We start from the raw sequence: 21,030 nt of genomic DNA, 5'->3' as shown, positions 1-21,030 counted from the left end.
TTTATAAAATCAGCGTTTATTGGATGTCTACCAGCTCTGCATGGAGAAACTATTAGAGAAGGAGCATATCAATTTCTGGTCTTACGGAGAAATACATGTTGTTTCCATCGAATATACGATCACCAATATTCCCTCTTTTATCACTCCATAAGCTTAATCTAAAGGTCTACTATAGACGTTGAAACACAATGGTTTTGATCTTGCAGTTTTTATAACAGACTGGCTGCGATATTATTCTGCAATTCAATTCCTGATTTTCTGTCCATCCAGCCCTGAGGGGGGTGACTAGGGTTTAAATGTTTGGCTGTGTGTTACCTATGAGGGACAGGTATAAGGCGGGGCCCTATCTGTGACTACCTGGCCCGGCCAGGGCGTCACAGATGCCTCAGGGATAGACCTGTGTTCTGCATGGATAACTGTCTGAACACTCTACTGTCTCCATTGATCTTAAAGGTGAGTTGTTGAAGGCTCAGGGGTTCGCCCCTGTTACTTGTGTGTCGCCCAGGGATAAGGGGTACTCAGATCCGGGCCAAGGGGTCACTTTTGTAGGTGTACGGTGGCGTGACCCGGTCTGTGATCCTAGACTCCACAGCAAAAAGGGGATTATGTACAGGGGAATTGTCCGTGACTCCACCCGTGGGTTGCGGTGATGAGATGGTGGCACTGCCGCTGCTTCTGGGGACCGTGCAAGGGACTAGTGGTGTGGGGCAGCAAGGTGGGATTCCCTCCACGGGTAGGGGAGGTGTAGTCCAAGGACCCAATTGGCAGTTGTGGTGTTGACAGGGATTGCAGGGTATAGTACACTCACAGTTCGGTTATCGTGGTGCTGGATGAAAATGGATTGATGTGGAGGGTCAGGAACGCAGATGGAAGAAATACTCAGAGTCTTTTGTAAACCAAATTGCTGGTAACTGGTGCCCACGGATGCTGTGAGGACGGGTCCCACACCCGTGTGTGTAATTCAGGTGATGATCTCCTGCCTGAGGTCTGTGTCTGTGTCTGCGCCATACACAGGAAGCGGCTTGGCTATTCCTGAGGCCTTCACTGCCACTTCTCCTAGCCCCATGCAGGGACTGCTTCCAGCCCTCTCTCCTCCTGCAGACTGACTACAGCTCAAACTCTGCTCTCACCAAGCTCTTCTCTCCCCCCTCCCATTTTCCTGAGGAGGGGGCGAGTGGGGCCTGATTGGCTGGTGTGTGTTTGTGTGGGAAACTCCCCAAGGGAGAGTGAGATCTGCACCAAAACATGGATGCAGACCTCTGTGACACCCTGGTTTTGCCAGGGCGGCACACTTGTCCTTCAGGGAGATTATTTGTGCCTTTACATTTGCACCTCATATTGTAGGAAACCGTTATAAATTTTCAAAATCTATAATAAAGATATGTTGACAAAAAAAAAAAAAGATATGAGCTTGGCACACAAATGAACCTAACAGAATGGTGCTGCTGAGGACGTCTGACACAAAATCTAGACTCTATTGGTGTTAATAAAAATTATGCTATTGGACTGGTGAAACCAAATGCACTTTAGTAAAACATATCTGTTTACTAACGGAGACTTTCACATCTATGTTCCCACTCTGGCACACACATACAGTGTTGAGCACTTAAGCTGGGTTTACACACTGCAACATCGCAAAGGACATCGCTGTAACGTCACCGGTTTGGTGACGCAATAGCGACCTCCCTAAGTCTCTGCTAAGTCTCTGGTGAGTGTTCAAACAGGCAAACCTGGCCAACAACTCAACAGCGATCCGGACCTGCAGAGCGACCTAGCTGGTTGTTGGGGACGTTGATAAGCAGCCTTTTGTAAAGGGAAGTTGCTAACAAAGTCGCTGCAAAGTCTTCACACACTGAAACTTCATGCTGCACAGCGGGAAACAAAGGACCTAGGAATGGTCCTGAACGATTTGTAACGATTACAACTTCACAGCAGGGGCTGGGTCGCTGATAGGTTTCACTCACTGCAACATCGCAAACAACATCGCTATTGCGTCACAAAACCGGTGACGTTACAGCGATGTCGTTTGAGATGTTGCAGTGTGTAAACCCAGCTTTAGACCCTCTATTACTTTGCATAAACTGAGATACTGCTAGATTCATATTGGAAAGAGGTCATAAAGGTCTAGGGGTGCTCAAAACAATCCTTTGTCAAATATAATAAGACCAGATCTAATGAGAACATAAGAAAGTTGGGGGATCTGTTGGAGATTTTGCAATGGGGCCACGTCTATAATAATTTTTAAGACTTGTATATTTTTTTCATCATTTGAAAGACATGAAATACCTAATAAAATGGTAAAAATACACCTTGTATTAAACTTGGTCATTTATGCAAAGCACATAAAACGTGATACGTAGCAGTGCATTACGTAAAATATACTCTTAGTGAAGTCATATAACTATACCTTGCATTAAAGTAGGAATTTACTAGGCAATAACAATAGAAGGAGAGAAGTTCCGTGTGTTTGTGTGTAGGCATTCAGTCAAGAGGTTTTATACTAAAAAGGCAACAAAGGTGGTATATCAGCAAAGCACCATTAAAATAAGACATCCATAATTCTAGAGCATCAAATCATGATACTCTTGTGACATCAACCTTGCTTGGATTATATTGAGGACAATTCTATAAAAGTAATGGAGAACTTTCTACTGGAGGTAAATTGACTTCATGTTTTAATAAAACCGCACCACATTTATTGCCACATTTCTCAGGAATGTAAAATAATGGAATTTCAAGGACACGTTCACATGTGCAATCAATTTTATTATTGCTGTAAAACATCGAAAATGAAAAGTGAAACAACTTGGCAAATAGTCGATTAAAAAGTCTTCACATTTGGATTCTACAGCTTCTATTAATATGTACATCCGTGGTTACAATCTAAAAAGAAAACCCTATATGTACATAGTGTCAATGTGTAGTCACAAGCCTTTCCATCTGTCCCATATTTCTTAATAATCTACAATACAAGCAGTAAAAGTAGAACGTCACCAATCAGCAACACTTACCTAATGCTAAAGTGGAGAAAATGCACCCAAAAAAAGTTTCTATTTTCTGTGCATTCTCTTCACACAGTACACTGATCTACAATACGCCTTAGGCTATGTGCGCACTAGGCCGTTTTACCCACGGATTTACCAGCGGTTTTGCTGCGGAAATTTCTTGAGAAATGTTTGAAATCTTTCTGCAGACATTTCCCAGCAAAACCTATGGGAAAAAAAAATAGCTGTGCGCACACTGCGTTTTTTTCTCATGAAAATTCTTTGTGAAGATTTTCTTGAGAAAATTTCTTGAGAAAATGCGCATGTCACTTCTTTTCCGCAGGTACCTGCGGTATTTCACTCCATTCACTGTAATGTAATCGCGAAATTCTGGGGGTATACCGCAGGTAGCAAATGATGTGCGGTATACCCCCGGTATAGCCGCGATTTACCTGCGGTAATGTTCATCACTGCCTGCGGTTTTGCAGGAAGTGATGTCATTATGACAGAAGAGGAAGCGGAGCAGAGTAAACACAGACGTCACACTCCTTTGACGCCGCACAGAAGCACTTCCGTGTGACGTCCGGCGGGTGCCCGTGCAGTCTGTGTCCCGCTCCAGCAGCGCAGGCAGACACTGACACACAGCAGTGCGTGCAGCCGCGGGGATGACGGGCACTACTGTCAGGAGGTTAGATGAGATCATTACCTGCTGTGATGATCTCCTGCCTCCTGACATCACTGCTGTCTATGCCCGTCTCGTGAGCGGCCCGAGACCATCACTAGCGGTGACGTCACGGGCTCTCACGATACTGCTGACAACGCGGCGGGCATAGAAGTCAGTGACTGCGCTGATGGCAGGACTGCAGGAGATCATCACAGCAGGTAATGATCTCAACTAAGATCCTGATGGCAGCGCTCGTCATCCCCTGCAGTGACCTGGGCTGACCTATTGATGTTAGCTCAGGTCACTGCATTGCTCTCCCAGCCAATGGGGAACATTCTGTTCTTCACTTACTGGGACAGTGGCTATGGTATGGATCGTCGTGGGACCACCCCCCTTATTGGATTACGCCAGACCCGGATTTGATTGTTCTTGTCAATAAATTGGTGAAAGAGGGAATGTGGGGAGTGTTTTTTCAAATAAAACTTTTTTTGTTGTCTATTTTTTATTTCTTACTGACTGGGTTGGTGATGTCGGGTATCTGATAGACGCGTGACATCACCAACCCCAGGGCTTGATGCCAGGTGACATTACACATCTACCCCATCTATTACCCCATTTGCCACCGCACCAGGGCAACGGGACTAGTTGGGGCGAAGCGCCAGGATTGGCACGTCTAATGGATGCGCCATTTCTGGGGTGGCTGCGGTCTGCTATTTTTAGGCTGGGGAGTGTCCAATAACAGTGGACCTCCCTAGTCTGAGAATATCAGACCCCAGCTGTCCGCTTTACCTTGGCTGGTGATCCAATATGGGGGGACCCCATGTTTTTTGTTTTAAATTATTTAATGTAAAATAACAGCGTGGGGTGCCCTCTGTTTTGGATTACCAGCCAAGGTGAAGCTGCCAGCTGTGGTCTGCAGGCTGCAGCCGTCTGCTTTACCCTGGCTGGCTACAAAAGATGGGGGGGACCTCACGTCATTTTTTTTTTAATTACTTAATTATTTTTTGGCTAAATACAAGGCTAGGCACCCTTTAGTGCCAAATGAAAGTCACTAAAGGGTGCCAGCTTAGAATATGCAGGGGGGTGGAACATTATATAGGTCTTTCTCATCTATCTATCTATCTATCTATCTATTCATCTATCCATCTTTCCTTCTATCTATTATCTGTCTATCGATTATCTATCTATTATCTATATTATTTATTGCAGTTCAGCATAAAAAAACCACAGTGACCAACCTGCGGAAAAACCGCGGCAAAACCGCGGCAAAAACGCATGCGTTTTTCCGCGGTTTTGGTGCGTTTTTTTAGCGCAGGTGCGGTAATCTTCAACTCCCAGAAGTTTCTCAAGAAATTTTCTTGAGAAAAATCACTTTTCTAGTGCGCATATAGCCTTATATCTGAGGACCATGGGCTTTGAGGACAAATGCAAATTATTCTAATTTTGAAGTACTCCTATTGGTAACACAGGTAATTTTGAGAGTGCAAATTCTGGGTATAATGAATTTCTTATTAAATACCATTATAAAACTGCAAGCAATTTAAAGGGAATCAGAAAAGCATATGATTACCATATATAATACTAATCAATCATGCATCTAAATCATGTCCTTAATAACCCAGGCAATAAAACCCCTACTTTTCCATGTCATTTGCAAATTATCCTGACTAGTTCGGGGAGCATTTTTACACTGGGGTCAGCCCAGACGCCTTACATTCTTCAATCACAGCACATGAGTGTAATTGAAATCTCTGTGCTAAAATCTTGCTCTTTCACGCAATATCCTTCCTTCCTGAGCTGGTTGTACCCTCTTTGGCTTTATCAGCAGACTGCACATGCCCAGGAAGACAAAATATGTACATTAGCAATAATGGAAATGTCATGCTGTGTGGATATATAGACTCGTATACATAAAATCACAAACAGTGAGTACATCCCTCAAATTTTTGTAAATGTAAATTTATAAATCTTTTTATGGGACAACAAATGATACGCAGAAGCGATTTTGCAGCAACCGCACAGTACCTTTATACCGGGAAGAGGTATGTAGGAAGTTCCAGGTCATCCGTTAAAGGAAATGGTCACAGGTGCACGTGGTCAGAGTAGGAGAAAATCCAAATCCAATCCAACAAAAGAGAAAGAGCCACAGCACAATCCATCCAATATTCCAAAGTGCTTTATTTACTTCATTCTGTGCAGGTAAAAATAGCGGGGAAAGAGCCGGATGTAGGCCCCCAGTGGGCGGCACGGTGGCTCAGTGGTTAGCACTGCAGTCTTGCAGCGCTGGGGTCCTGGGTTCAAATCCCACCAAGGACCCCATCTGCAAGGAGTTTGTATGTTCTCCCTGTGCGTGGGTTTCCTCCGGGTACTCCGGCTTCCCCCCACACTCCAAAGACATACAGATAGGGACTTTAGATTGTGCACCCCAATGGGGACAGTGTTCCTGATGTATGTAAAGCGCTGCGGAATATGTTAGCGCTATATAAAAATAAAGATTTGATTTTTTTTTTATGTGCCACATTCAACATTAAAACCTTTATTCTTGCATGAAATAGTGTGTGGTGATCTTCAGTAGACTACTTCAGGGGTTATTCCTAACCCGTTCATGTGCGCCTTGCTCAAAATTACTGTGTGCACGCCATAATTCAGCAAAACATATACATGTGTATATGCATGCTCAGTTTATAGAAACCAAAAAACTGCATCTCCAAATAAAACATGTATGAACAGGCACCAATTACTATAATTATACAAAACACAAACAAAAAGGAGCAGCAGAAATCTGCACCAAGATATATGCCAGAGGGGGGTTTTAATTAGTGCTAGATCCTTTCTGCCCATATATTTGTAGACTTTTAGTCCAGAAGAGGCATGACACTAGTAAAGGGTCCCATCAATAAAGGTCACCTTGTCACGGTTGATGGGCATAAAAGAATTGGACAATTTTTGAGCAAAGAACCTTCCTTTTTCTAGGTATATTCTATATGGCATTAATGCAGTTTAAATATTCTATTTTTGCTTATATCTTGGCCCTTACAGAGTGCTGCTATACCTTTTTGTTTGAGTTTATAGAAAGCAGGTATAAGATAACTGTTCGCTAACACCTTTTTGGGCCAGTGATTGCATTCTAAAAATCCATTCCCTCTCCCTCTTCAGAATGTATTTTTCAAATTGCCTGACCTAATTTTTCATTTAATATATTACACCATACAGAAAGATATGTCTTTTAGATGCCCCTGATGTGTGTGCTGTTAATGTGTCCTGCAATTAGGGTATTCCTTTTGTGGCAAATTTCACCAAAATGCTCACCCACTTGTCTCCTGAGTTCTCTGGTTATTTTCCCTATATAATGTAGGGGACAGGTACAGGTGGCCTTGAAAACCACCCCAGATGTCCTGCAATTACCATAGTCCCTGATGGAAAAGACTCTACCAGTTGAAGCACGTCTAGATATCTTGGATGAATACATCCAGTCGCATACACAACAGTTGCCGCATTTGAAAAATCCAAAAAACCTTCTATCCAACGAGATGGCCTCTTTTGGTGGTTTGTAGTGATGAGAGAGCATGCTTGTTACTACTCGGTACTCGCACGAGTATCACTGTACTCGGGCTACTCGGCGGGGACCGAGTAATCTCGCGATACTCGTGCTGTACTCGTGGTCTTCATCCCTGCATGTTGGCGCTCTTTTGAGAGCCAGCCCTCATGCAGGGATTGGCTGGCAGACCACTGCAATGCCACAGCCCTGTTAGTTGTGGAATTGCAATGATTGGCCAGCCCGCACAGCGTGACCGAGCCTTTTTAACGGCGGGCGCGCTGTGCTCTGCTCACAGCCATCCAGACAGTCAGTGCAGGGAGATTGTTGCTGCTTCAGGGAAAGATTTGCGGCCCTTTATAGTTAGTTCCGGAGCAGGGCTGCAAACAGTGTGACCAGAAGTCCTTCTCAGGACATACAATAAGTTGTATACAGGCAGGCAGGGAATAGCCAGGTCGGAGTACAGTAGCAGAGTCCTTCTCAGGACTATTGTTGCTATATACAGGCAGAGTATAGCCAGGTCAGAATACAGGCTGGTGACCAGAATAGTCCTTGTCAGGACTATTGTAGCAGTATACAGGCAGGCAGGCAGGCAGGGTATATAGCCATTCCTAGTGGTGACCGTATACCAGCCTTCATCATATCTGGGGCTGGTGTACACAGTCTAAAACAATCCAGATAGTGTCAGACTTCTCAGTAATTGTCGCTCCTAAAAACCTGTTAGGTTCTTATTGCGTCCGTGCTTGCATTTAAAAACCGCACGTGTGTGCCTGTCGGTGGCAGCGTACAGGTGCACGTTTTGCACAAACTATTATATAACGCACAAGTTTAGTGAATAATACACGTCAGTCAGCAGTGGCTGATAGTGTCAGACTTCTCAGTAATTGTCGCTCCTAAAAACCTGTTAGGTTCTTATTGCGTCCGTGCTTGCATTTAAAAACCGCACGTGTGTGCCTGTCGGTGGCAGCGTACAGGTGCACGTTTTGCACAAACTATTATATAACGCACAAGTCTAGTGAATAATACACGTCAGTCAGCAGTGGCTGATAGTGTCAGACTTCTCAGTAATTGTCGCTCCTAAAAACCTGTTAGGTTCTTATTGCGACCGTGCTTGCATTTAAAAACCGCACGTGTGTGCCTGTCGGTGGCAGCGTACAGGTGCACTTGTGTGCGTTTTTCACAAACTATTATATAACGCACAAGTGTAGTGAATAATACACGTCAGTCAGCAGTGGCTGATAGTGTCAGACTTCTCAGTAATTGTCGCTCCTAAAAACCTGTTAGGTTCTTATTGCGTCCGTGCTTGCATTTAAAAACCGCACGTGTGTGCCTGTCGGTGGCAGCGTACAGGTGCACGTTTTGCACAAACTATTATATAACGCACAAGTCTAGTGAATAATACACGTCAGTCAGCAGTGGCTGATAGTGTCAGACTTCTCAGTAATTGTCGCTCCTAAAAACCTGTTAGGTTCTTATTGCGTCCGTGCTTGCATTTAAAAACCGCACGTGTGTGCCTGTCGGTGGCAGCGTACAGGTGCACGTTTTGCACAAACTATTATATAACGCACAAGTCTAGTGAATAATACACGTCAGTCAGCAGTGGCTGATAGTGTCAGACTTCTCAGTAATTGTGGCTCCTAAAAACCTGTTAGGTTCTTATTGCGTCCGTGCTTGCATTTAAAAACCGCACGTGGGTGCCTGTCGGTGGCAGCGTCAGGCTCCATATTGTTCCTGGATAGAGATGTGCATGAGGGCCTCAAAACATTGTTCCCATTGCAAAGGAGCGGGTCTCCTGTCGTTGTAATGCCCATTCTGAAAGAATGGGCGAAAAAATTTACCACTGGGGGTATACCTGAAACAACGGCCTAACTATTGTAACGGTCATCATGATGGCGCATGAGGAGAAGGAGGAGCAGTCCAGCGATTAGCCAAAGTCCAGAAGTGTGTTACCATGGGTGAGTGGAGGTACATGGCAAATTCCCGTTACAAACTTTAAATTCCGCTGTCATTTGCTGGTGGTGTGGTGAAGTCTGGCCCAATCCAACCCTTGTTCATCTTGATCAGAGTCAGCCTGTCAGCATTTACAGTTGACAGGCGGGTGCGTTTATCTGTAATGATTCCACATGCGGCACTAAAAACACACTCTGACAAAACGCTAGCGGCAGGGCAGGCCAGGACTTCCAAGGCGTAGAGAGCCAATTCATGCCACGTGTCCAGCTTGGATACCCATTAATTGTAAGGCACAGAGGAATGTCGGAGTACAGTTGTTTGATCTGCAAGGTACTCCTTGAGCATCTGGGCAAACTTAGGATTTCTTGTGGCACTACCCCGCACCTCAGGGGCTGTGGTATGTGAGGGGCTGAGAAAACTGTCCCACATCTTAAAGACTGTTCCCCTACCTCTGGCGGATTGGACTTGTGCCCCTCTCGGCTGTACGCCTTGGTTGTCCACTGATTCCTGACCTATGCCGCTAGCGTTTTGTGAGGGGAATGCTTTGCCTACTTCCGTGACTATGGCCTTCTGGAACTGCTGCATTTTGCCTGACCTCTCCGCCTCGGGAATAAGAGACATAAAGTTCTCCTTTTAGTGTGGGTCTAACAGTGTTACCAACCAGTAATGATTGTCGGCCAAGATGTTCTTAACGCGAGGGTCACGAGACAGGCAGCTTACCATAAAGTCAGCCATGTGTGCCAGACTCTTAAAAGCCATCACTTCAGTATCCTGACCAACACGATGACTGAACATGCTGTCCTCCTCCTCCTCCTCCTCATCATCTACCCTGTCCTCTGGCCAGCCACGCTGAACCGAGGATATGACTGCATGTCATATCCTCAATTTGGCCAGAGAGTTGCTCCATGTCTTCATCCTCCTCCTCGTCATAGTCCTCCACTGCACGTTGTGATGAGACGAGGCTGGGCTGTGTGTTATCACCCACACCCACTACTGTTTCTTGCTCAAACTCATCGCGCTCCGCCTGCAATGCATCATTGTTGTTTTTTGAGCAGAGACCATTTTAGAAGGCAGAGAAGCGGTATGGTGACGCTAATAATGTCGTTATCGCCGCTCACCATCTTGGTGGAGTTCTCAAAGTTTTGGCGGATGGTACATAGGTCGGACATCCATCTCCACTCCTCAGGTGTTATGTGTGGAGTTTGACCCATTTCCCGACGGCTTAGGTGATGCAGGTAATCAACAACTGCCCTCTTCTGCTCACATATCCTGACCAACATGTGCAGAGTTGAATTCCAACGCGTGGGGACATCACACACCAGTCTGTGAGCCGGAAGATGCAAATGGCGCTGAAAGCCGGCAAGGCCGGCTGAAGCAGTAGGTGACTTTCGAAAATGTGCAGACAGGCGGCGAACGTTTACCAGCAGATCAGACAGCTCTGGGTATGACTTTAGAAACCGCTGAACCACGAGGTTGAGCACATGGGCCACGCATGGAACATGTGTCAGCTGGCCTCGCCTCAAACCCGCCACCAGGTTCCGGCCATTGTCACACACAACCTTTCCTGGCTTTAGGTTCAGAGGTGTGAGCCAGTGATCTGCCTGCTGTTTCAGAGCTGTCCACACCTCTTCTGCATTGTGGGGTTTGTCACCTATGCAGATTAGCGTCAGCACAGCCTGTTGCCGCTTCGCCGAGGCAGTGCTGCAGTGCTTCTGTGTCGCCCTGGACAAGCCAGGGGCCACAGAGCACAACACTTACACACCCCACACTCCCTGCAGGCATATCATAGTCAAAACACAAAATCCTTGTTGCCTTCCCCAGGGGCTGTTGTCCACACCAGGGGGTGGAGCCAGGCGGTTGGTCTCCACTCACCAAGGAGGAGGAAAAACACAGGCAGTGAGAGTTAAGCTAAGGAAGTGGAAGGAGGAAAGTAGTAGAGAGGAGAAAAGTGACAGCAAAGAGCCTGAAGTTGGTCCGGGTGTGTGGCCCGGACAGGACAGCAAGGTTGGCAGGATGTGGTGACCGTCTGCAGTGGAGGCCGATTGGAGTCTGCCGTAAGGACCGTGGACGGGTGGTGACCCGGCCGTACCGGACTGGTATACAAAGAGAAGCCAGCACCATTGGCAGGGGCCTTTCGGATCCCGGCAAGGCTTGGTGTCGCCGTGAATTTGCCAAATCCGTTAGTGAAGGGGACCTCAGGGTTTCCAAACAGCCAAGTCCAGATAGAAGGCAACCGTCCAACCGTGAAGGGGAGACACCGCCACCGCCAAGGGCAACCGTCTCCCAGGGCCAGCGCCTGTGGGCAAAAGGGGCTCCTCCGGCCCATATCCAGGTCTGGGAGCGGGTTACCGGTGGGAAACCATCACTACCAACACTGAACTTAGGTGCAGGGAGAGACAGTCATCACTAACCTGCAGGGAGGAACAACCGCAGCCGTCCGAGGGACCCGTCCATCCAGCCACTTGTTTTACCGTGAACTGTGTCATCATCATTGGGCTGAGTGAGTACCTCCGTGCCGTGCGGCACAGCGCTGCCCCTGCGACCCTGCACCTCATCAGGCCCCGCAACCCGCCTGTGATCCATCTCTACCACATCACCAGGCCCCGGGACAACCAACCCCCCCCCCCCACGGAGGGGAGAAATAACAACAAAGCTGCTCCCTGTCACAGGCTCCCGGGATCCCCGTCCAGAGCAGCGGTGGTGTCCACACAATCACCACAACCGTGGGTGGCGTCACGGACAATATCCCCAAAACCCAAACGACCCCTTTTCACTCACGGGCGATGAGCGCCGCTCGAGTCCCCGGGATCCGGCCATCGCTCGAGCCACCGAGCAGCAGCAGCCGTAGAGCAGCGGCAGCCGGACCCGAGCAGTGGGAGAGCGCAACGTCCCCTCCTCCGCCCGTGACACTTCCAGCTTGGGACTGGTGTGGAGGGTAAAGTGGATGAGGATGCGCAGGAGGAGGAGGAGGAGGCTGAGGAGCATGACATTCCGGAGCTGTAGAGTGTGGGTGAAACCCTGACTGAGGTAGGGCCTGCAAAACTTTGTGTGTGAAGGACGTGTTCCGTCCCTCGCTCAGACTGGGTCCCAGCTTCCACAATATTAACACAGTGTGACGTCAACGAGATGTAGCGGCCTTGCCCACATGCACTTGTCCACGTGTCTGTGGTTAGGTGGACTTTGGCTGAAACAGCATTGTTCAGGGCACGTGTGATGTTTTGTGACACGTGGTTATGCAATGCGGGGACGGCACACAGGGAGAAATAGTGGCGGCTGGGGACCGAGTAACGTGGGACAGCTGCCACCATCAGGTCACGGAATGCTTCTGTCTCAACCAGCCTAACAGGCAACATTTCCAGCGCAAGCAGTCGCGAAATGTTAGCATTTAGAAGTGTGGCATGTGGGGCGTTGGCAGTGTATTTGCGCCTGCGTTCAAAGGTTTGCTGAATGGATAACTGAACGCTGCGCTGGGACAAGGACGTGCTTGATGATGGTGTTATTTCTGCGTGGGCAACTGCAGGTGCAGGGCCGGAGGAGGCTTGTTCGCGGGCAGCATGGACAGGGGATTGGCTCGCATGCACAACAAGCGAAGACGTAGCAGTGACATCAGCAAGCACTGCTCCTCGACTCTGTTGTACATCCCAAAAACGCGGGTGCTTGGATGACATGTGCCTGATCATGCTGGTGGTGGTCAGGCTGCTAGTTTTGGTACCCCTGCTGATGCTGGCACGGCAGGTGTTGCAAATGGGCTTTTTAGAATCATCTGGAGCCAACTTAAAAAACTGCCAGACTCGGGAAGACCTAACATTTGTACAGGCACCTTGTGTCGTGTTGTTCCGGGGAACAGTTGCCTGACGTCTGCCTGGGGCCACCACCCTGCTTCTTACTGCCTGTTGGGATGCTACGCCTCCCCCCCCTGTGCACTGCTGTCCTCGCTCTGCATATCCTCCTGCCAGGTTGGGTCAGTTACTGGATCATCCACCACGTCGTCTTCCTCTTCCGCACCCTGCTCCTCCTGACTTCCTGACAATTGTGTCTCATCATCGTCCATCCCTTGTTGAGACACGTTGCCAACTTCGTGAGAACGTGGCTGCTCAAATATTTGGGCATCTGTACATACAATCTTGTCATGGCCCACTTCAACAGGAGCTGGCGAGAGGCCAGAATTTGTGAATGGAAACGTGAACGAACAGCTCTTCCGAGTGTCCAAGTGTGGGATCAGTAATGTCAGTGGACGTGTACTCGGCCTGGTGGTAGGAAGGAGGATCAGGTTCTGAAATGTGCGGTGCAGTATCACGGCTACTGACACTTGACCGTGTGGAAGACAGAGTGTTTGTGGTGGTGCCAATCTGACTGGAAGCATTATCCGCTATCCAACTAACAACCTGTTGACACTGGTCTTGGTTCAAGAGCGGTGTACTGCTGCGGTCCCCAAGAATTTGGGACAGGACGTGCGAGCGAGTAGATGTGGCCCTTTGTTGTGGCGAAATTAGAGCTTGCACACGACCTCGGTCTCTGCCTGCATCACCATCACGTCCACTTCCTTGTTCGTTGACAACGCCCTTGCGCATTTTGCAATGCTGTGCTGATGTGTATTCAGTAGACTTGTGCGTTATATCCAAGTTTTTGCAAAACGCACACAAGTGCAGCGGAAAGCTGCCACCAACAGGCACACACGTGCGGTTTTTAAATGCAAGCACGGAGGCACTAAGAACCTAACAGGTCTCTATCCAGGGACAACGTGGAGCCTCCCAATTTTTGGCTGCCCTGCCAAAGGGCTATACTACAATAGACCCACTTCCTTACAATGGGCACTTCAGGTTTACAGGCCCTCATGCACATCTCTATCCAGGGACAATGTGGAGCCTCCCAATTTTTGGCTGCCCTGCCAAAGGGCTATACTACAATAGACCCACTTCCTTACAATGGGCACTTCAGGTTTACAGGCCCTCATGCACATCTCTATCCAGGGACAATGTGGAGCCTCCCAGTTTTTGGCTGCCCTGCCAAAGGGCTATACTACAATAGACCCACTTCCTTACAATAGGCACTTAATGTTTTGAGGCCCTCATGCACGTCTCTATCCAGGGACAACGTGGAGCCTCCCAATTTTTGGCTGCCCTGCCTAAGGGCTATACTACAATAGACCCACTTCCTTACAATGGGCACTTCAGGTTTACAGGCCCTCATGCACGTCTGTATGCAGGGGCATTGGTGAACCTCACAATTTTGGACTGCCCTGGCAAAGGGAAATACTACAAAGACTCACTTCCTCAAAATGGTCACATTAGACTCAGAGGCCTTTATGTACGTCTCTTCTCAGGGACATCGGAGTGCCACACAATGTTTTACGTAAAATCTTTCATGTATTAATCTCAAAAAGTAACATACATTAGCTCTATCTCACTATTGGGTATGTGCCCTTAACATTTCCGCCATGAAAATTCATTTTGGTGTCATTTTTGAAGGTTTTCTGGTGAGTCCGTAAAAATGGCGTAAAACGCGGACAAAATTGTTCACAGCTGTGACTTTTGAGTGATAAATGCTTCAAGGGGTCTTCCCCATGCATTTGCCATGTCATTTGAGCACTCTTCTGAGACTTTTGTGACATTTTTAGGGTTTCTACATGCTGCCGGGGGTCATTTCACAAAAATACTCGGGTCTCCCATAGGATAACATTGGGCTCGGTGCTTGGGCTGAGTACACGAGTATCTTGGGATGCTCGGCCCGAGCCTCGAGCCCCCAAGCTTTTTAGTACTCGCTCATCACTAGTGGTTTGTGCTACAAACTGTGCACCAAATGGTCTCCAATGGATCGTCCCTTCCTTTATGTAATATTGGGGGTCTTAGAGGTCAGGGTCCGCCAGTAAGATGTCCCAGTGCTTTTCATTATTCAATTTGTATCTTTATGGGGTAAAAAGGGACCACCTTTACCTTCCCAATGTGTGGAAATAGGAGTAATTAAGGACCTGTTTTGCAAGACCTTTGTCTAGGAACATTTGATATAGGTCTGTGACTTGTGCTCTAAAGTCCTTCTCATTTGAACAGTTTCTCCTGATACGGTGAAACTGACCTTTGGGTATGCCTCTTTTTAAGAGGAGAGGGTGGTGGCTATCCCATTTCAAAAGTGAATTTGTAACTGCCGGTTTAAGGTATGTGCATGTCCTAAGGCTCTCATATTTTTATTTTTTGATGGTAGAATCTAGAAATGTAATTTGATCTGAATTGCACCCAGCCGTATGTCATTAATGTTAAGGCTATCCACAAAAGGTTGGAAATCAGCCCCAGGACCAGAACACAACTCAAGGATGTCATCTATGTATTTGAACCAGAGGCTGATATGTGGACACCATCATTTCTCCTCTTCTCCAAAGACAATTTTTCCTTCAACCAGCCCAGCAACAGGTTGGCATACATGGGGACACAAGAGTTCCTATTGTTGTGCCCCTGAGCTGGTGGAAGTACTTTTTTTTGAAGGCAAAGTAGTTATGATCATGGACAACACAAAGTAGTTCTTCAAGGAAAATATTATGTTCCTGGTATTTGCTTGCTCTGGTCCTAAGGTAACATTTTAGTACTGTGATGTCTGGATTGTGTGGGATGCTGCTGTACAACTCTTCCACGTCAATGGATGCTAGAATGATATCCTTCTCAATATGGACACATTCCAACTGAGTTAGTAGATGTAATGTATCCAACACATATGAAGGAACGGCAAATGACAAATGGTCATATCACCTTGTCTATATATATTCCACTGTTTAAATTCTCCAAGCTCTCTCACAAATTGTGTGATTATGTTCTTTTAAGTATTGAAACCTTTCTGGTGAGGTTTGTAGTTTATTGTTGTATCTGTTGAAATCAGGGTCAGATTTTAATTTGAGGATATTCTCAATGTGATTGTTTTATGTTTTAATGGATTCCACAAATTGTTTTTTTTGCTCTTCTTGCAGGATGATCCTAAACCTGATGGATGACTCAGTTGATGCTTTCTGACACACAGCCAGCAATTGTTGATTCGTGAATCTGGGTGAGGGGTTTATTTTCATTCTCAGGCCCTTTGGGATGGTTTAGGCACTTTAGTAGTGTTTATATAATTAAACCTGCCCATCCACACATGGGCACTGTGTACTGGGAGGACATTGTAGCCTTATGGTCCTCTAAAAGGGTGCAATACCAATATTTCAATTATGAACACATACAGTTTATAAAGCTCATTATTGTCGCCATAAGGCACACCATGATGGACCTGTGACCTATCTGTGTCTGACAACAAGCCTCCTAATGAACCTGAAATAATGGGAAAATGCATTGAAGCACAAACTATGGATGCTAACTAACAAAGGCATAGAACTTATAAGCTAAGTACTGTTTCTTTATACTCAACCTCTATGAGTACTATAAAGCATTTATGTATTATAGAGGCTTAATGAGGATATGTGCCGCCCCTGCAGCAGTCGAACCGCTCGGATAAGGAGGTTGCTGCTGTGGCTCGAGGGTCTCCGGACCCGGGGGCTCACGGCCACTTCAAATGAAAAGGGGGTATTTACAGGGAATAAGAGTTTGTGATGCCACCCGTGGTTCACGGTAAGGGGAGTACCGCCGATGCTGATGGGAGTACCCGGGGAGATGGAGTGGGGCAGCCAGATGACTTTCCCTCCACGGGTAGGGGAAGCCCTGGGACTCTGGATGATGGAGGTGGTGGGGAGTGTGGTGCAGATTGGAAGCAGGGGAGGACAGTGTACTCACTCAGGCCGTATTGGCAGTGCTGCGACCGCAAACCAGACTCTGACACAAAGGTAAACCAAGTCTCTGGGTGCCGCTGCCACTTCAGGGGAGCTCGTCCGGGAGTCCGCTCCTTTTGGTATTTGGTCTGTACCTTGCCTCCATGCACTGTATTTTAGTGTCCGTTGTGACCCCTATTCTTGAAGCTGTCGGAGTCCCGCTCCCCACTGTTAAGTAGTGAATCTATGCTCTCGATGGCTGACACTTGGGATTTCAGTGGGCTGCATAAGCTGGAAAGCCCTATCCCCCTCGTTGTGTTGATGCCTTAGATATCTGAGCTCTTGGGGAAAGTCCATAAAGAAACTACCCTCCACAGGTTAATTATCAGGTTGCGTGAAACTGCTCCCTGATCTAGGGTCCAGTACCCCGCCGTGCTCGGTCCAGTTTGGTTACTAGGTACTCCGATGCCCGCCGTTCCCCCTAAACTAAGCCTGGCCCCTTTCTCCAATGCCCTGCGACTGGGTCTCCGACTCCTCCGGCAGGTATTTAGATGACCTGCTATTGATTTGGTCTGGTCCAGAAAATTTGATTGACAACTTCATGGAGTTTAAGCGGGTGCAGTACCCTGTGACATCCTATAAATAACTATCCAAACGGACACACTTTTTATATAGAAAAATCATGTAAAAAGCTTTATTAGACATATAATATTAATGAGGACACACAATTTAGACAGACAGTGTTGTATAGTTGTATAAAAACATGTGCAACCGCCGTGCTTTAAAATACAACAGGGCAGTGTGGTCGATTGGACAATATAGTACAATATGATATAATATAGCAACTATGTTGTTCATATAACAGAGGCTCAGCTCGTATGAGTCACAGGGAGTATAAAGCAGGCTATCAGGTTAATTTAGCAGAAACCCAGCTATATAAAATGGCAGATAAATTCATACAACAGACTCAATATTCATAATTTATAGGAGTACAATTATGCAATTCATAGATAATATAATGCAGCAAAAATATTAGTATGGCAGAAATTCGGCCATATAGAGCAATGTCTGCATACAACGTCACAGTTCCAGCGAAGCTGCATGAATGCACATCAAATTATTAGATATATTAATGTGTGACCCTGATAAAAGTAAACGTATCCATATCATACAGCTGACACTCCACAGGCTATGTTCGCTCAGATTGGGTGAATAAGTTCTAATAGTCAGCCAGATAATCTATTGCAATGCACAGATTGATCTAATTTAAATGAAAGGACGAAGCTTCCTTGCGAAACGCGTTGAGGTGCAGGGCAGTGTGGTCGTGAGATCTATGGCAGCAGCGGGTCTGTATTATCAGATAGCTATCTTGACTCTTCTAACCCTTTGATGGAATTTATAACTAATGTTGTGATCTAGTGTCCATATGTACCGCTTGCTAAAATATTGCAAATGCCCAGATTGATCATGTACTGTCTAGGTAGATAATTGCCCCTTTCATTTAAATCAGATCAATCTGTGCATTGCAATAGATTATCTGGCTGACTATTAGAACTTATTCACCCAATCTGAGCGAACATAGCCTGTGGAGTGTCAGCTGCATGATATGGATATGTTTACTTTTATCAGGGTCACACATTAACCCCTTCAGCCCCAAGCCTATTTTGACCCTAAAGACCAGGACATTTTTTGCAATTTTGACCAGTGTCACTTTATGAGGTTATAACTCTGGAACGCTTCAACGGATCCCGGTGATTCTGAGAATGTTTTTTTCGTGACATATTGGGCTTCATATTAGTGGTAAATTTAGGCCGATATTTTTTGCGTTTCTTTGTGAAAAAAACGGAAATTTCGTGAAAATTTTGTAATTTTCAAACTTTTAATTTTTATGCTCTAAAACCAACGAGACATAAGACACAAAATAATTAATAAATAACATTTCCCACATGTCTACTTTACATCAGAACAATTTTGGGAAACAAAAAAAAATTTAAGGAAGTTATAGGGGTTCAAAGTTTATGAGCAATTTCTCATTTTTACTACAAAATTTACAAAGCCACTTTTTTTAGGGACCACATCACATTTGAAGCGATTTTGAAAGGTCTACATGACACAAAACACCCAAAAGTGACACCATTCCAAAAACGGCACCCCTCAGGCTACTCAAAACCACATTCAAGAAGGTTATTAACCCTTCAGGTGCTTCACAGTAACAAATTTGTTGGGCAATTTCTTCTGAGCACGCAGATACCTCATATGTGGCGAAAAACCACTGTTTGGGCGTACGGCAGGACTCGGAAGGGAAGGAGCATCATTTGACTTTTTGAGCAGAAAATTAGCTGGAATCGTTAGCCGCACCATGTTGCGTTTGGAGAGCCCCTGAGGTGCCGAAACAGTGGAGCTCCCCCACATATGACCCCATTTTGGAAACTAGACCCCTCATGGAATTTATCTAGATGTTTATTGAGCACTTTGAACCTCTGGGGGCTTCACAAAAGTTAATAGAGTTGAGCCGTGAAAATAAAATTATTTTTTTTTACCACAAAATTGTTACTTCAACCAGGTAGTTTTATTTTCACAAGGGTATCAGGAAAAATTGCACCATAAAATGTATTGTGCAATTTCTTCTGAGTACACGGACACCTCATTTTGGTGGAAATCAAATGTTTAAGCGCGTAGAAGGGCTCGGAATGCAAGGAGCGTCATTTGACGTTTCAAACGCAAAATTGTCTGGGATAATTAGCGTATTCCATGTTGTGTTTGGAGACCTCCTGAGGTGCCGAAACAGTGGAGCTCCCCCACGTGACCCCATTTTGGAAACTAGACCCCCATGGCATAGAAAAAAAAAACAGGGCGCACGCACGAATGTTCTGCAAAAAAGGGGGGGGGACTAGGTGGGATGGAAAAAAGAAGTCCTGTCCAAAGTCGAGTACGACTGCAGGACGATTGCTGATCAGGTACCTAATTGTTCAAGTTTTTTTTTTTATTTGGGGTGCACAAAAAAAAGCAAAAACTAGAGCAACAATTACGTACCTGATCAGCCAATCACGTAGCTGATCAGCACTTGGCGGCAAGCAGGTGGGGGAGGAGGGGGGAGAGGGAGTGGGAGATGCGATTGGGGATAGTTAGAAAAGAGCCACGAACAATACTTACAGGATGGATCAGAACAGCGGCATATGGGGGGGCGGCAGATGGGGGGGCAGCGTCATATAAAGGGAGCACCTGTGAATGTGAGACGGCGGCGGCTGGGATAGGGTGAGGGCGAATGGGAGAGGGCGCAGTGGATGCAGGAGCGGCAGAGGATGGGGTGGAAGGGGGGATGGGGGGGATGGGAGGGAAGGGGAGTGGGAGGTGAGATTGGGGATAGTTACCCTACAGGATGGATCTAGGCAGCTGGATCACAGGAGATGAAGGAGGCAGCAGATCGGGGAGGGTGAGAGGTGGGAGAGGGAGCGCAGCACAGATCACGGAGGAGACAGGTGAGCAGAGCACAGATCACGGGGGTGAGAGATGAGGGAGAGCGGACAGCAGATCACGGGGGTTACAGGTGAGGGAGCACAGATCACGGGGGTTACAGGTGAGGGAGTGCAGATCACGGGGTTGACAGGGGAGGGAGCACACATCACGGGGGTGACAGGAGAGGGAGCACACATCAGGGGGGTGACAGGGGAGGGAGCACAGATCACGGGGGTGACAGGGGAGGGAGCACAGATCACGGGGGTGACAGGGGAGGGAGCACAGATCACGGGGGTGACAGGGGAGGGAGCACAGATCACGGGGGTGACAGGGGAGGGAGCACAGATCATGGGGGTGACAGGGGAAGGAGCACAGATCACGGGGGTGACAGGGGAGGGAGCACAGATCACGGGGGTGACATGGGAGGGAGCACAGATCACGGGGGTGACAGGGGAGGGAGCACAGATCACGGGGGTGACAGGGGAGGGAGCACAGATCACGGGGGTGACAGGGGAAGGAGCACAGATCACGGCGGTGACAGGGGAGGGAGCACAGATCACGGGGGTGACAGGGAGGGAGCACAAATCACGGGGGTGACAGGGGAGGGAGCACAGATCACGGGGGTGACAGGGGAGGGAGCACACATCACGGGGGTGACAGGAGAGGGAGCACACATCACGGGGGTGACAGGGGAGGGAGCGCACATCACGGGGGTGAC

This window comes from Anomaloglossus baeobatrachus, chromosome 1 (genome assembly GCF_048569485.1).
Source record: "Anomaloglossus baeobatrachus isolate aAnoBae1 chromosome 1, aAnoBae1.hap1, whole genome shotgun sequence".
In the NCBI taxonomy this organism is placed as follows: Eukaryota; Metazoa; Chordata; class Amphibia; order Anura; family Aromobatidae; genus Anomaloglossus; species Anomaloglossus baeobatrachus.
This window is presented reverse-complemented; position numbering follows the sequence as displayed.